Here is a 16757-nt window from a genome sequence, read left to right on the forward strand (position 1 = left end):
GGCTTGGATGGAGGCCGTTCAGGGCGAAATAGTTTTTGATTACATTTGCGGATAGTGATGAGAAGCGGCAAAATGTAGTCCGCTTGGTAGCTGGCTATCAGTTCGAAGAACAGGATACCTTATCAAAATTCTAAGAACTGCAAGATACATCACCGTCCGTTTAATAGAAAACTGAATAGTGATTAGAAAATCTGAGAGTTCAAGTGAAAAGAGGGATAAGGTCATTAACAGCCGAGCCTAAAAAAGCAACAGTACCAAGAAGATCCACAATATATGTATAAATGCCATCGACTGCCTTCTCCATGAAGCATATGTGAGTTTGAACGGGAAACTAAAAACTTCTACCGACCGCCTTTCGTCAAATCAGAATGGCCTCGGAAAGGAACATATTATGTATAGAATTGTCTAGCTTTGCCAGGTTTAAAGGTAGATGGTGATCTACGCTATTTTGATATGAAAATCCCACTCGCTGTTTTAAGTGTGCGAAATCGACAAGTGGAAGCCGCGTTTTTTTAACAAACTGCGTAAGTGTCATCGTAATCGGGGTTGGGGTGATCAGTTGGGTTTTGGTTTGGTGTGTCACGTCAAGCTCTAGATATCTTTTTAGTTTAGGCGCGAAATTACTGGCCGAAAGGTCTGCGGTTCGAACTTGGTACCTCTATCTCGTCTGTCCCTGTTTAGGCTTGAGCAACCGTACAGTCATTCAACCTTCGTATTTTCTCCGGGTGGTGTGGTAGCAAGACATCTAAAGGATCACAACAACAGCCGTTTGAAAGTATTCCTTGAAGAGTGGCACAGAATTCAAAGAGGCAACTGGTGTAGCGATCGATCGGAAATAGGTTTCAGTCTCATTTTCACGTGCATACCGGCTACTGAGTAGCCAAACCGTATTTTCTATTAATTGGAGTAATTCAGTAAGCAAAATCTGAAACAAGCAATTAGGTCAACCAATAACCCTGACCTGACGAAGTAACCATATGAGGTGATCGGATGATTACAAGGTCAAACGGACCACAACATTCCATAGATGAAAGGTGTTTCATTTGAGTTTACCGCTTCCAACTGATAACAAGTCTTGAACTCATACAGCTGCTTACCCCTTAAGAATCATTCTTTGAATCACACCATAAGAAAGGGCACATGTCGTTCAGCTTTCTTGGAAACTTACGCTCAGACTTTTGATTATTACTTAAGTTTTGACACACAGGACGATCGCGACAACGTGCAATACTGTTGTCCTAAGATTTGTCTGATGCGACACAAGCACACACAAAAAAACTAGGACTCAAATACAAACAGGTGTGTTGTGCAGGCACACTTGACCACGGATCTATGCAGGGTAGACAAGGTTTTTAAAGAATGTAACTGGTTGTACGCCTAGCCAGTCAACCAACTAGAAACTATTTCTTAAGGCCGGTAATCTCGGCTGCATACTTTTGACTGGAAGGGTCACAGATGGTTTGAGTGTGGCCAATAACGCAGACCTTTGTTAGATAAGAAGTATGGACCAAGAAGAACGGTACATAAACTGCAGCAAGTCGCCGCACTGATAAACCTGTTCACAAGGATGATTGGGTTAGGATTTTCTATCTTCTGGTTGAGTAGTCTCCTACTGGTTCGCGGTGAGTCCAAGTGTCTCGACACGTGTTCAGATTTTGGAACCAAAAAGCTGTCTATCGAATGAAATCAGCCCAAAACGATCCGAAGACGATTGTAGACTGGATGAATTGGAGGAACAGGTGTCTGGGTAGCAAAAACGATCATTGCTGTATCTGCGACATGGTTAGGTATTAGAAAGAGATTCGCATCGTTTTATAACCTCACTCAATCGAACAAAACGGCATCCGGTTGCTTCACATATCCACTCCGTCTTATTGTGCAACCAGTCGTCGTACGGTTCATCGATCTAGCTCATCAAGTCCAGCTCCACTTGTCCATGCTAACTGAGAGCGTATTTAATCGCAATAGGTATTGCGCATCATTTCCAACCTTATTCCATGATGATTCTCTATTAGGTTTCAGCGAACTGGACCACTCGCGTAAGCGTTCAAATAAATTTGTACTAATCTTCTGATGTATCCTCTATCACTCTGTGATTACATGTTTGTCGGAAACCAGTAGTTAGAACATTGCGACTAACGTTAAGCTTAGTCCATACTATGTGTAGGCTCTTGCTGAATCAGTCAAGTGCGAACAATGGCGAACAATGGGAATGTCTACAAAATGTGGAGATCACAGAGGTACATGTATTGCTATAAACATTTTGTGAACTGGACCTGTTGTCGCACGCTACCTAATCGGTGCTACCGCGTAGCGTATCCAGCCGCAAAATGACTGGCTGCAGTAACTACTAGTGTAGTAAATTTCAGTGATTTTTAACGGTTTTCCGTAGGCTAGGAACTAATGCTCCGCTACGACATCAAAAAGTGGACAGAGGTAAATTCCACGTTCCAGCCCCAGCTTAAATACAGGGACCTAGCCCAGAAGAAAATTTTCGGATCCAAAAGCGGCAAACATGTTTCTAGTTAAAATTTAACGTACTCCTCATTTAAGAGTTACCATCATAGGGTAGGAACAAAATGACCATTCCCCACTGTTGTCGTCTCTTCAGGCGATACTGTATTGTATATTGACTTATCTGCAATTATCTAAATTCCCCTTTTTATTAGATCTGACCGAACTAAATCTAATTGGTGAGTAACCGCTTGATGTGAAGGCTAGCTATATCAAAATTGAAAGTTTTTTTTCAGCACGGAAGCAAACTATTTATTTTGCGTGATCTAAAATCGCACAGGTTGTCCCGGATAGGCGAAATCAGTAGTTTTTTTAAACTTTTTTGGACACCAGTACCTAAAAAGTTCCATCATGAAGTAGTCTTGGCTTTTGTTACCTAAAGAGTGAACTGCTCTGGAAAGAGTTTTGATGATCTTCCAAAATCCTGATTTTACCGATCATTCATTTGTTCATTAAGGCAGTTAGTTAATTAGCATTTGAACTAACTAAATAAATAATCAGTCAGTAGGTTAATCTCCACACTGACCAGTTGAGGCGCGAAGCTGCGTAGTTTCGTAATCATGTCTCGATTTTTCCTTGAATGTGCATCCGCTACATATTTATGGAAAGCAACATGCCGCGGAAACTACCAATCGCATAGTATCCGTAAATAGAAACTGATAGAGAATTTCACTTTTAGTCAACCAGGTGATGGTTTAATTTTCCATAATAATTTGTAGGATTCAAAGTTTAACGCAACTTGTGAGGTACCATTTGAGAGGAAGATGTTTCCACAGATTATCTAACTACAGAAGAACAAACTTGTGTGACATGTTTTCAGTGCAGACCACAGGTATGTCCGCTGTGACTAAGCGGTTTTTGAATGTACGCAGGAAAGCAAAGAGCGTGACTTCTGTCGTGCGGCAGCACTCTCAGGTTTCGTTGAACTATTGAATTTTTGGCTGACCAATGAATGATGGGTGTCTTGCAACTGCCAGTTTGTCGTCCGATTTGTTTTTGGGCCGGGGGCACTATGTAGATATTACTTAACATGTACAACATTACGTTTGGAAACATGCAGGAAGACTCAACCCACGAATCCAAGAGTTTGTTTGAATGACGCCGTAGGGATTGCTAGATGGTCATAGTTAAAACGGATGGATAACTTTACCTCATCGGCTAGATAAGTTGAGAAATGTCGGCCCTGCGAAGCACCTTTTGTGAGTATTGAGAACATCACTCCCGATTTATGTTATCGACATTACGTTTAAGTATGCGGCACACTGGATGTTTGGGATGCTTTCCAAAACTGCAGCCCTTTGACTGAGACATTCAGCGACTTTTACTCTTTATGTTAAACGGTTTTGAATCCTACTTTGTGCCCGTGTTATTCATTTGACCAAACCAGGCTTCACAATTACACCTGGATCAAGTCCCGACGCAAGCAAATCTACCTGGCAGTGGTTTTTTGACGAACTACGCTTTGTCCGTGGAAAGGTGTACGACGTGTGTGACGTGGTGAGTGACACGCTGGTTGGGGCTTAGCTGGCGGGAATTCCAAGCCAGCACGTTTTCTGCGGATTCCAACCATGATTTTACTTTTGTTGACCATCTGAACAAGCTATTAGTTGTAATTGCCAACTCACGAATGATAGTGGAGTTGCACCTGAGTCTAAGTATATCTTTACATGTTTTGCACGTTTTGGTTCAGTTAGACCTTCGGCTTTCTCGGAGATAAATGGTCAAGATGAATTTTAATGGTTCCCCTTCTGGAGAGTGAAACTGGGCTTCTCAGCTGGGCTTGATATTTTTTTTGAAACAAAACGAAAATTCCTTGTGTATATTCAAATGTATGTACTGTTTTATAATCCGACAGTTGTGAACCGCACCAGTTGACCACATAAACACAAGAGGAATTGAAAGTTAATCCAATCAATTTAATTGGAAGAACGTTGTGGATTTTACAAGCTTATCAAGAAATAATTTATTAGTCCCGCTTTAATGACGAGGCACAAGCATTTCTTTTAAGTAACTTAGCAACCGCAATTTTTTGTTTGCTTTTTCGTGGTGGATAACTTGCGGTCCTTTACGAAGAAGAAGGTGCCAACGACAGCTAAAAAGTGATTCCCTTTTGGGCTCGAGCGATGGTCTCCTAAAGATTATAGGATTCGCATGACCTTCAAAGGACCTAGCAAAGTAACTTTCTCAAACGTGTTATGTCTCGAACGGACAACTAAAAAAGTTTTCACAAAGCATGACTTTAAAACGGACTGCTGTAGAAAACACTGCTTGGACATTATTCATACTGAGACGGAATATGGGAGACCCAAGCATTCGCAGTTCTAAACCTTACCGCACGCTTTTGTAACCGTGGTGCGACACTGCACTGATTGTATTTGTACCGTGTCAAAGGTTCCTTCAAAAACAAACGACTCAGGCCAAACGCAGTTGCTTCAGAGGAACGTTTACAGCACGTTACTAGGTTCAGGTTAATGACTTATCGGAGGATTTTCGGTCCCACATTTTTCACATGCACACTACCTGCTTTAGCCAGAGCTCATTGATGAGGAATGTCAAAAAATTCAGATGAAAAGGTTAAGCACAAGAACAGTGCAACCGACAACAACATAGCATGCCCTAAAGTCACATTGCTTGACTCTCCCCATCTGGAATGAACACTCAAGGGGAACCAATTAAAAAGCCCACCTCTTTTCAAGTTACTCTCGACTTGAAGGGGCAGCCTTATTAAAGTGTGCTTCAAGGAAACAGAACAGAAGGACTACAGGGGTCCATTAATTATTTTTTCAAACTTTTTAGTGAAAAACCTTGTTTGCAAATCGGAGAATTCAGAACAATCTAGGGGTTACTCTGTGGATAGTAATCATGATAAAGGTATATACTAGGTTGTGGAAGTAAGCACTCTGCTGCATATTTCCTGATGAGCTCAGAATTTAATTGATTTCTGTTTCATCCTGGTCCATTACACAAAAGTAGCCAGATCAACCTTGTCCGCTTTCTTCGTTTTTTTTTCTGGTTGCATATGCATGGTCATTTGAAGCTCAGTCACCTATTTGGGATAGTTCAGCGGTAGACCTTTTAACGAAGATCTGTCATCATTTTCGGGTTCACTGCTTGTCAGAGTGCTTGGTACCAAAGGAGTTCTAACAGGTTTCAAATGGTGTTGCAATGAAATCTGCAAAACGTGACATTTCGTTACTTTGAAATTAGCCAGATCACCTTGTCCGCTTTCTTCGTTTTTTTTTCTGGTTGCATATGCATGGTCATTTGAAGCTCAGTCACCTATTTGGGATAGTTTAGCGGTAGACCTTTTAACGAAGATCTGTCATCATTTTCGGGTTCACTGCTTGTCAGAGTGCCTGGTACCAAAGGAGTTCTAACAGGTTTCAAATGCCGTTGCAATGAAATCTGCAAAACGTGACATTTCGTTAATTTGAAATAGTGCAAACATTGAGGCTACCCCGTTGTTGTCTGTCAGAAGAGTTGTAATGATCACAAGTGTATGGAAACCGAAAATGGGAAATGTGACCCGTTCAGCTGGAATGTATCAGTTGAAAAAAGGATGCATACGTAAGCGTTGCTTTGCTGTGTTTCCAAAATACACGCACAATGGGTGAAAAAATGAAGCCAAGAGTGCAAACTTAGGCACCAAAATTCGGGTATGAAATAGATTCTTCATTGATCAGGAATAAAGTTTGGCATATGATGGTCGCTGATGAGAGGAGTTGTTGACTTTCATCAAAATCTTATACTTTGCACGAAGCCGATCTGCGCCTGGAAGCCGTGAACGATCACACAACAGTTTTATTATCATTGGAAATAATCTGTAGTGCTCATTTTACGAGTCCCCAAGGGGTGAATTTCATGCACATTCCAATCGTTTTCCTTTGATAGTTGCCAAAACTTCTTCGAACTATCTCTCCCGTCTATGGTGTCCGCCTGGTCACATGCAGACAGCAGCCTTGGGATCAACCGTCGGATGGTAGGACAGTGGCTGAATTGTTTTTCGATAGTACCTACTTTGATCAGACTCAATACACGAAACCATGTTTGGATAAAATTGCAGGAGAAATAGAGCACATTCTTCAAGGAAGTCTTATCAACGGTCAGCTGGGTGAAAAGAAGAAGTTATTTACAGTTATGGGTAAGTTTACAGAAAGTAACCTGTTGTCTGGATTACATGTCAAACTTTCAAGCAAGGCCCCTTTAGGTTGGATATACGAAGCAACTGTAACATAGTTCAAAATGAAGTCCAATTTAATCTACACTCTATGTTTTGTGTTTGTACTGCATATTTGCTTCCTGATGACCGTGAGTCCAATGTTAACCGAGGCATTTAGGTCACGGTTCAACTGCCAACGGTTTGTAGGTGTTTGTTGCCGTCAGTGCACTGATAATATCCGTGTCTGTCCGAGCTACCAGTAGAAGGAGGAAGGCCTTCTCTGCGGAGTCCTTTATTAGGAAATGCCAACGGAACAGTTACAGACTATTGGAAAGGGAAGCAAAATTCTCACATGCATCTTGTTTAAAAAAACTGAGTATCCATCTTCTCCTTGAACGCGTCCTCCTGAACTTTCCTGGATATTCATTGACTGTTGCTCAAATCAAAGCAAGTGCTACAAAACTACTCCACAAATTCCGTAATGGATATCACTTTTCAAGAGATGCGAAGCAGATTTATGAGAAAACACATTACTTGCATGCTATCCCATCAGTAGTATCGCCTTTGCACCAGTATTTCACAGAATTACCGAAGGGGTTATAGTACAATATCAGCCATCGGATGGCATGGAACCCAACATGCATCTCGCAGATATTGTTATGCCGTTTGTGGCATGGATATTTTTTGCGCTGTGTATGAATGCAACCCGGCAAACGATAAAACCAACGGCTTAAAGAGTTGTGTTCCAAGTCACTAGGTTTAGTCGCTTTAACTATGGTCCTTGTAAAGATAGCCCGTAACTAATGAAATGTATGTCTTGGTCGATTTCATATTCTGTGCGACCTCGTACCAGTGTACTGTTTAAAGTTCAACTTGTTTTGAGCACAGGCCGTTATACGGTGTATCTCAGACTCGTACATGGTCAATGTGAGTTCTTCTGTCACTGCGAAACGAAGGTCCGACCGTCGTGAAAAATCAGGATAGAAAAGTGAGTTTGAATTAGCACTGCACTGAACGTTAAGAATGACGATACTGTCAGACTCGTAGAGTGCACAAACACGTGGTCCAGTGTTTCACTCTTTCTGTGGATGGTTAAGAAACCCCTCCCCCCCCGATCCTGATTAATTATTGGAGGCTGCCAAACTTGTACACGCATCAGTCTACGAACGCTACGACCGCTTTCGTCAATCCTCATCAGACTCTAAAATGGGCAGATTTCAGTTTGATCCTTATCATAATGATTCTAATTCACGGCTGTTTAAAGTATGCAAATATGCTTTTAGGTGTAGTTGTGGGCTTTGTATGTTGATTTAAACAATTTGACGGCATAACCTGACGGTACGGAAGTAGACAGTGAGCGGTTATTGAATCTTATCGCTGTCTGAATATCCCCGTAAACAAGTCATTCGTACCTGCCAGGTCGGAGTGAGGATGGAATGTACAAGTTTTTTTGTTGTTCCGCAGATAACACTTGGTTATAAAAAGTTTAAGATCCTCAAAAAGCAACCGAGCAGTACTGGTGACGTAAAGAGACCGCACTGGTAGTGACAATATCTTCTTGAGTAACGTCGTTTGGAGAGGTTTATGGAAGCAGCTAAGAAACATTTAAGACTATTGCCATATTTTGGACTTCATACTTATTAGGATGGGATTGTCCTTGAGTGAACATAGCAAATTTACCAAATACCAGATACAGCACTTACCAAATTGTGACAATATTTACTTTTATTCTGCATTCGTCAGTTCAAGACGATACGGTTGATGTCTATGGTAAGTAGAACAGTTTTTGTGACGGCCTATTTAGACTATTTCCAGCATTTTGTTGAACCACGTAGAGCTACGCGCAAAACCCCAAAAGCCAAATCGTTCAAATGGAAGCTTATCTACAAATGCTGTGCCATAAATACAATAATAGAATAATAAAACTATGCAAACTTCAAATTGTGGAATTACGCCGGCTTCTATACACTGGTTTAGGAACTGCTAATTCCTAGATTGTCCCAAAGTCCACACCGATTCAAACGACGTGTTCACAAGAGAGCAAAACCATCTGTTGACTTAAGCATCACGTTCTATGGCAAGGTCAAAGAACGGTTTATTTTCAGGTCAAAAACAAGAAAGGTGGAAATAGCACATAACCAAAATAACAAAATGGGGAATCGCGTTGTAAAATATAAAAAATAGAAGAAAGGAATCAACAGCCTATTTTTGGAAGACACGCGCTCATGCGTAGTGGTGGATATAGGTCTAACGGTCTCAGTTTTCAGATAGTAAGGGTAAAGACCCAAGTAACTGAGTTCGACAACAACATGCCCCAGGCCTATAGTAACGGTACTTCTCAGCATTGTTCTCGATCTGAACCCCCAAGCTAGCGTTTACATCAAAACAACCACCGAAGTTGCACAAGATATATGAACGCCCAAAACGAAGTCAGGAACACTTGTACAGCACTTCATACATATAACGTAGGTTGCAATAACTTTCTGGAAATTTTGACGCATTCTGGACTTGCCATTGTCAACCGGCATTCGACCAATACTGGTTCGTGATTGGCTGTTGGGTCCAGACTTTCGACCAATCAGATCGCTGCTTGATTTTCGGACCGGCAAGCGTCCCGAATTTTCGGGCTTAGCAGCACCTGACTGCGAGCGGTAAAGGAAGATCCGTGTGGAATTCCGCTTAACAAGGCCAGTGCAAATGTAGTGCTAGTCGGTGAACTTAGCATCATAAATTATAATTTGCACATAAGAATCCGCCTTTGGAATATGTTTTGTGGGCGTTGGTCGCCGCCATAATCGTTCCCATGATCAAGCTCACAACCACTAACCAAAGTTGATGGGTCTCCTCTGATCAATTCCATCCGCACAAGAATTTGAAGTTGTAAGCAACATGGGTTGACTAGAATAAAGTAATCTGCTCGCGCTGCAGTCGAACGCCAATACCTATATTGGTCTTGTTGTGGTTGATAAGGATACGTTTTATCATAATCAGCTTGCGGCTGTACTAGATGTAGGTCGAAGTACATTCCAGGAGCACCCCGTTCTCACAGCCGTCATAGTTCGGAACGGAACTTCCCACGATTACATCCGTGGCAAAGCCAAGAGGAAAATGTCTAGCCTGACACTATTAGATGTGAATAACTTGGATGTCGGGTCGGGTTTCTGTGCTTTGAGAAGTATCAGGTAGACCGGGAGGCAACACAATGGCGACTGACACTGGCGCAGAAAAATAAACAAAAAGTTGAAAAAGATGATTGGCCTAGAGTGCTGGAAGAATAGTTTCGGTTGCAGAAGCTGCCAGAGTGAAGATATGGGTTACGCACTTCATATCAGGAGGCAGACCAACTTGACTTTCATGGATCTATTTTTTCCATGTTCAACTGGGCGATGTGGCGTAATCAGCAGCTGCTTAGCTGATTCTGTGGTGACTCCATTAGCATTTTGCCATTGAGTAAGCTGGTTGGGCCTCGCGCTCTGAAAATATTTCCTACTAATTCCGTGTAGTGCCAAGATGTTCTGTCTGGTGGGTTTCCAGATATGTCCATCCTTCAAATAAGGCGGTGTCTAGGCAACTTTTCACGTATCAATGGGACTTATAGTACTTTATTTACTTTATAATAAACAATTAGAACGCATTCTAAGATTGACGGGGGTCTGAAAGATTTTGATTACGGAGCCACAGTGCAAATGAAATGACAGTGATTCGAACCCACGACTCTTCGCAGCCGGGGTCAGGGTGAATCATTTAGGCTCACACATCATGGCTGAGCTGCCTGCGGTCATCCACTTTACCCTTTGAATGTTTAAGCTTATCTTTTCAGAGGTTGATTTTTCCACGGATTAATGCGTTGACGAATGATTTTCTTTGACCAGGTGATCGAATCAGGATGTGCAAGATATGACTCTTTGTGATAGAAAAAGCAATCTCCTGAGATTTTGCTATGCCCCAGACCTCTGATTGTTCCATTTGACCCTTTGGACTGAATTAGGACAGAGCTATGTGCGCCATTATACGTATTTCTGGCCCTCAGGTTTAAGGTTTTTCGCGTAAATTGATGGTCTCGCCTATATGGATTTCCGATGGGATACAGACGACCCTGAAATTAGCGGGCAAAGCCTACCTCGCTTCCTTTCATGTGTCATCCGGGCGCTCACTATCAGTACTTTGTTGGTTGCTATAGAAAGTTCTTCATCTGGCTCTCCGAAATTGGCGGATTGTCAAGTCTCAATTGGGCCTGCGAAATCTGGAGGGAAAGCTGTTTGTCAGAAACATTCTCCATGTCAACATCAAGTCTGCCCATTCCCGAAATGGACGCCAATTCTGAATTGTTCCCTCCAGGAGCCCGACCGTCACATGATATAACTGGCTGGGTTACAGAAATGAGTACTGATGGTGAAAATTCCTAAGGTGGAGAAACGTCAGTGGCCAGAACAACTGAAAGAGTCAATTTCAGCGACATGTGCGGTGAACATTGACTTCAAATGAAGTATCAGGTTATGGTCACACAATGATTAGTAACCCACGGTGCACCATCATGTTTCTCGCGATAGCAAATGAAATGCAACAGTCTTTTTTCAACGTCGGAATTGCAGTCTGTCACGGCGTAAGCTGATGCTACAAAGCTGCACCGGTTTTTGTGGTTATGATCATGTCTAAGTTTGGCTGGCTAAACTGCTCGGAAACAACTGTTAACGGAAATCCGAGCCAACAAACTTTGGGGTCAAGTGCAGTGCAAATGCCACGAAAAATCTAAGCCCATCTTTTGGGTCAGAGCAAAGCCAGAGCATGTGATCAGGGTTGGAAGCACGAAAATCACCCCCAGCAGTTTGTAAGATTTGAGGGGATGTTATATACTCACCAGCATTGTATAAAATACGGATATAAATGTTATCGGATTTTAGTGACGCATTATTCAGGTTTCTTTTATCGGTAAGCAAAAAATAACACTTAGCAAATTGCCGATAACCAAACAATCGGGTATTGCTTGCTTGTGGGTCGGACTTCCGTAGGGGTAGGACATCAGTGAGAAATTATGAATATAAAAGGAAGCAGTCAGTCAGCTAGGCTGAGGAATTAAGTTTGTTTGCTGTACACCATAGTGAGACTTGACACAAAAGCAAGGACCATTGGGAAGTTGTGAAATCCGAAGGATCTCTTTGGATGCAGTCCTCTAGCCTCTGACTCAAGCATGTGAACTACGTGAGTAAGGCTTTCGAAGTTTTATTGGAACCAAAGATTGCTGAACTGTGGCGGCTGGCCTAACATGAAGGTGCACACAGTAAGTTTAAAGTGCCTGACTCCCAAACAGACTGTTTGTGGATGCTTCGTGTTCATGGAATGTTTTGCTTATCAACTGTACGGGATGACTAGTCAGCGGTCATGGCCAGACCTTGTAACAACAGAATGGGCAGCCTTTCCTCGAGAAAGGGCGGTATTTCTTTCTCCACAAATACTGACATTCTGGTCGCCAGAATAAACAGCTGCTAAAAATACAGTTATTAGCAATACAGGACCTGCTGTTTAATTCTATTTAACCTTCCTAGAAGGATTTCAGCTTGAGAAAATTCAGGTCACATGATGCAGTCTGCTTGATCCTAGCAGCACTTAGGTTAGACCAGTTCGGACGACTTTCATCACTCAGATTGCTATTGCGAACTGAACACTTAGGAATGGATGCTGTCTTATGATGTGTTAATCTCAAATGATCAGCCTGACGTTTTTGGACACAAATGCCTGAAGCCTAATTTATATAACAAAAGGTCTATCAGTTTGAAACAGCAGCGAAGTGGACAGACTTCCAATAGATTCAGTAGCTCAAAACTGTGGGATTTCAAGACAGTTACTTTTGAGACAGACCCGTTTTCGAGAGATATCGCTGTATGTGATTCTTCTTTATACACATGCGCTAGCTACATCCTATTGGGTCAGTTTTGCAGCTGTCTCATCAAGCAGAAATGTATAAACAATACCCACATTAGCAATATATGTCCCATAAATATATTTTACCCAAATTAGGATATTACGATTGCGTCTGACTGAAATGCCTGATGTTATGGAATCCCTAACGATACACCGGTGGATCAAACATTTCACCGAATCATATCGCTCGATTGGTGAATGATGGGCAACACTCAGGATTGACCAATGAACATTTCCCAAGTCATGTGTTCTTTTTCTAGATACACTAATTGCGTGTTCGAATTTTATTGAGATATTCAGCCCTCTTAATAACTTCGCAGCCAGTTCGGCTCAACAGTTTACCCTACTACAAAGTACCAAAAAGGTCGCGTAAATGAATTTTCCTGAGTGAGTTCGAACTCACGGCTTTCTTATTGCCATAAAAAGTGGGAATAATTTGCGAAATACACTCATTTGCGAACTAATTTGGTTTTTCGAGAAACTCACCTGGAATCCAGTAAGTAGAACATGAGGTTGACGGAAACTTGGGGACTGCGCCTACCTGAGGAGCCCCAACAAGGGCGAAACTGGTCGTGGGCTGTCGACGAATTTTCAGCAACCCTATGGAGAACATACTGTATCGCGATCTCTGGGAATAATTTGCTTTCCACGATTAATGAACCCCTATAGCCAGTTGCTTTCCTGGTAGTCAGTTAAGGGAACCGATAGATGATGACAATTGGGAAATATTTGGCCCGTATAATCACGTGGCTAACGCCTTGAAGATGTGAATGTTACCGCGACCGACCTGCGAAAGTGTTCTTCATCCAGATGGAGTGTTTCTTGAGTGATAATTTTGGATACTGTTCGGTTCCTCCGATAGATCATTTCGTTGTTTTTTGTTTACAGAGGTTATCTGGGGGTAAACTTGATACGGTTATTTCCTTTCCACTACACTACCCATAGTTAAATGATATCCTTAGCTTGATTTTCGAAGCAAAACCTACATTGCGATTGGTGTTTTGTAGCCTAACTTCTCAGTCACTGGATATTTGTCGTCAGGATCAAGGTAGTTGGAATAACAAAGGCTGTTTTCTGCCACTCGGTGGTCAACTTCTGGCCGGTTGTTCGATTGACCGAAGTATGACGGCACGTCTCTGGGTTGAAGCTGACATGAGCCAGTCATGACGTTGGTTGATGCTTCTAAGCCGAAGCAAGAGAGCGGTCATATACTGGTGGTCGTCTCAAGTGACACAGGAATGTTGTGCATGAATTGCTCTGTAGCGTCCGTACTGCCCCCTTCTACAAGCCTTGTTGGGCAATTATGAACTAACTGAGCCTGATAAAATATGACACCGTTTTTTCCAGCTAGGTATGGAGTGTATTAGATGAGCCGTTGGAATTGTGAGGGATTTCGGGGCTGGAAGAATTCTCGTTCGTCTGTTCTATGTAGACAGCACTGAATTCTCTGCATCAGGTTGCGTTCACGCAGTAAGTTTGGTTAGTTTGTGGAGGTTCTCAGGCTCTACCAACAGTCTGCTGGTGCTGTTGTCGATTTTGGAGTGCAAGGGTGTGTTAAATCCTGATTAAACCGCACGAATTCACTGGACAGTTTAGGTGTATTAAGGGACCGGAACTATTTTGTTGTTTTTGTCTTCTGCGCGACTGATTGAGTGTCTTTCTAATGAAAGACACTTGATGGTTGTTCCACTGATGTTACCGGCATTAATTTTTCTTGAGTTTTCATGGGAACATATCAGTTTAGCTGCGTTTATCATGGAGCTGATAACAGTTAGTCTCATTAAAATTAATCTAACCACTATCCGGAATAAGCCGGTTCGTGACACAAACTCACATCGTAACTTTCTTCGTTGATTCCAAAAATACCGTCCAAAAAGCTATGACAACCGTCCCATATTTAATTCCCGTTGCGAATTCGGAAAGGTTAATGGGCGTGATGTTGCCAAATGAGTAGTATACGCGGAAACTGATGTATCATTTACACTCCTAGTCATTTATACTCCTAGGTATTCGACAGAAATATATGTAACGGTTAGTGCGACCGGCTACTCTGTTTATTCGTTTATAAAATGTCTCTTAGAATGTGATGCGTGTCAGGCAGAGGAGAAGTTTGATTCACGAAACTATTTCAGTAGATGGAAATTCAGTATGTGTCGCTAGGGACGCTGTCTTCTAACAGGTGGCACAACACTGAAAGGTGCATATAAAAGTATATATATATATATGAATGTGTGGATACGTTACACCTAAATGTAAATGGTATATGGACACGATAGGTCAACAGTGCGAGAGGTCCCATTTAGGTGTAGTTTTTTTCAGGTTTGTTAACAAGACCGAAAGAATCCGCAAAATGGTTCGTCACCTCATTCTTGAACAGCTGGATTATTCCTTTCAGAATTCGTGAGTTTGTGGGATGGTGTTGGTGTGTAATACAAGTCTGGTCTGATTGAATTCATTTCCTCGTGAACCTTTGGTAAGCCGAAAAATAACGGTGATCGGCTGCTACCAAAATTTAAGGAAGTTTTGTAGACCTATCTCACGCTAATGATGATCCAGAAAAATTACCAACACACCTTGTTTTTAAAAGCTTTTTGCTTTTTCTACATACAAAATAGCTTTCAACTTGAATATTGGCCTCCGTAAACCTCCTAAAGCAGAAGAATTAACCGATGACATGGGTGCCTCATATCTCAAAACAAGCTTTGGTGCGCGGAGAGCTGTGAGTTTCATTCATTTGTTTTGAAAATTTTGGGCTATTTATTATTACAAACAGCGTCTAGTTAGACCAGTTTTGATTAGTAAAGGAGTAAAAAAAGTTAATTTAGTAGTGTCAATGACGATGATCATTTGCAAGACTCTGTCAATGCGACAGATCAGTGGCAGTTGAAACAGACAAGTTTTGATAAAAAATTTAACGATGTTATGTGATATACTTTGGGAACTTCGGATCGAACAGAACAGAGACTGGGAAAATAAGGGACAGAAGAACACATTTACTATAGAATTGATCGCTCGCCCAGTGATGAGCCGTCCCGTTTTAAACGGATCTGAAGTAGGTGGGGCTACCCAGAAAGAATGCCGATGGAAAACTTCGTGCTAAAAAATCCAGGAGAAGGAAGCCGGAAGGTTTTATCTCTTTCTTTCTTTTAAAGATGTCATGACTGTTGGAGTGCTAGGTGAATGTTTACACACCGCATTTCGCGGGAAATTTTACGGCGGGTGAATAAGTATAATCTTTGCGATTCATTGGCCTATCAGGCTTGAGGTTAAGGATAAAATATATCGTTAGGCAACTTCAATAAATGACGGACCAGAGAACTCAGATAGATTTTTCTTGCTGAACAGGTTCTGAGCAAGATCAGATCTCCTGCACTGACGATGTCACCTCGATCGGTGATGAAAAGTTTGCAATCCAACTGCCAAGCTCGGCGAACAGACCAACAACCAATCAGACCTACTAGATTGAGCACTGGCAGCGACTCCAAACGTGTGTGAGACAACGTTGAACAACAGTGTATTGAGTGTTGAAACGGAATTTCGATTTGAACCATACTTATTTTTCCACCTGAAATGAGCAACACACCGGCTGTCTTAACGAAACACTGGCATGTATTCTTGGTCCGTGGAGAATAGATGGCGTAAGAGAAAGAAATTTGTTCATAACTTTACTAAGATACTTAGTTTCTGTTCAATTACGGTCAGAGATACCATCAAACAGTGATAATTCACCTGACCGGTAATGAGGACTTCATCCTTCAACTGAAGCCAGGCTCTGCTGAAAAATTACAAGTGCACATCTCACGAAATGAAGAGGACCTCGGACAACCAACTTTCCAGCTAGCTGTTTGAAAAATAAACCCTTCGACCACGAGTAGGTTATCAGCAGTGTGATTAGTTCGCACTCGGACAGGATACTCACTCTTCAATTAAGGAACTCACTTCACGTGGTTACAAGTGTTGATGAACTTATCGAGTGGTAACTTCAACATATATTTGCTCCACTTACAAGGCCAAATTTCTGTTTAAATTCCAGCCCCCCTCATACTATCAACAAACATCCGACCTTATTCGTTGCTTTGCGAGTCCCTATCTTTTACTCTTGAGCTGAAAACAGGGATAACCGAATTCAGGACAGTTTTTATGTATGGTTACAACTTTACGACGA

Source organism: Opisthorchis viverrini (assembly GCF_000715545.1).
Source record: "Opisthorchis viverrini unplaced genomic scaffold opera_v5_60, whole genome shotgun sequence".
Taxonomy (NCBI): Eukaryota; Metazoa; Platyhelminthes; class Trematoda; order Opisthorchiida; family Opisthorchiidae; genus Opisthorchis; species Opisthorchis viverrini.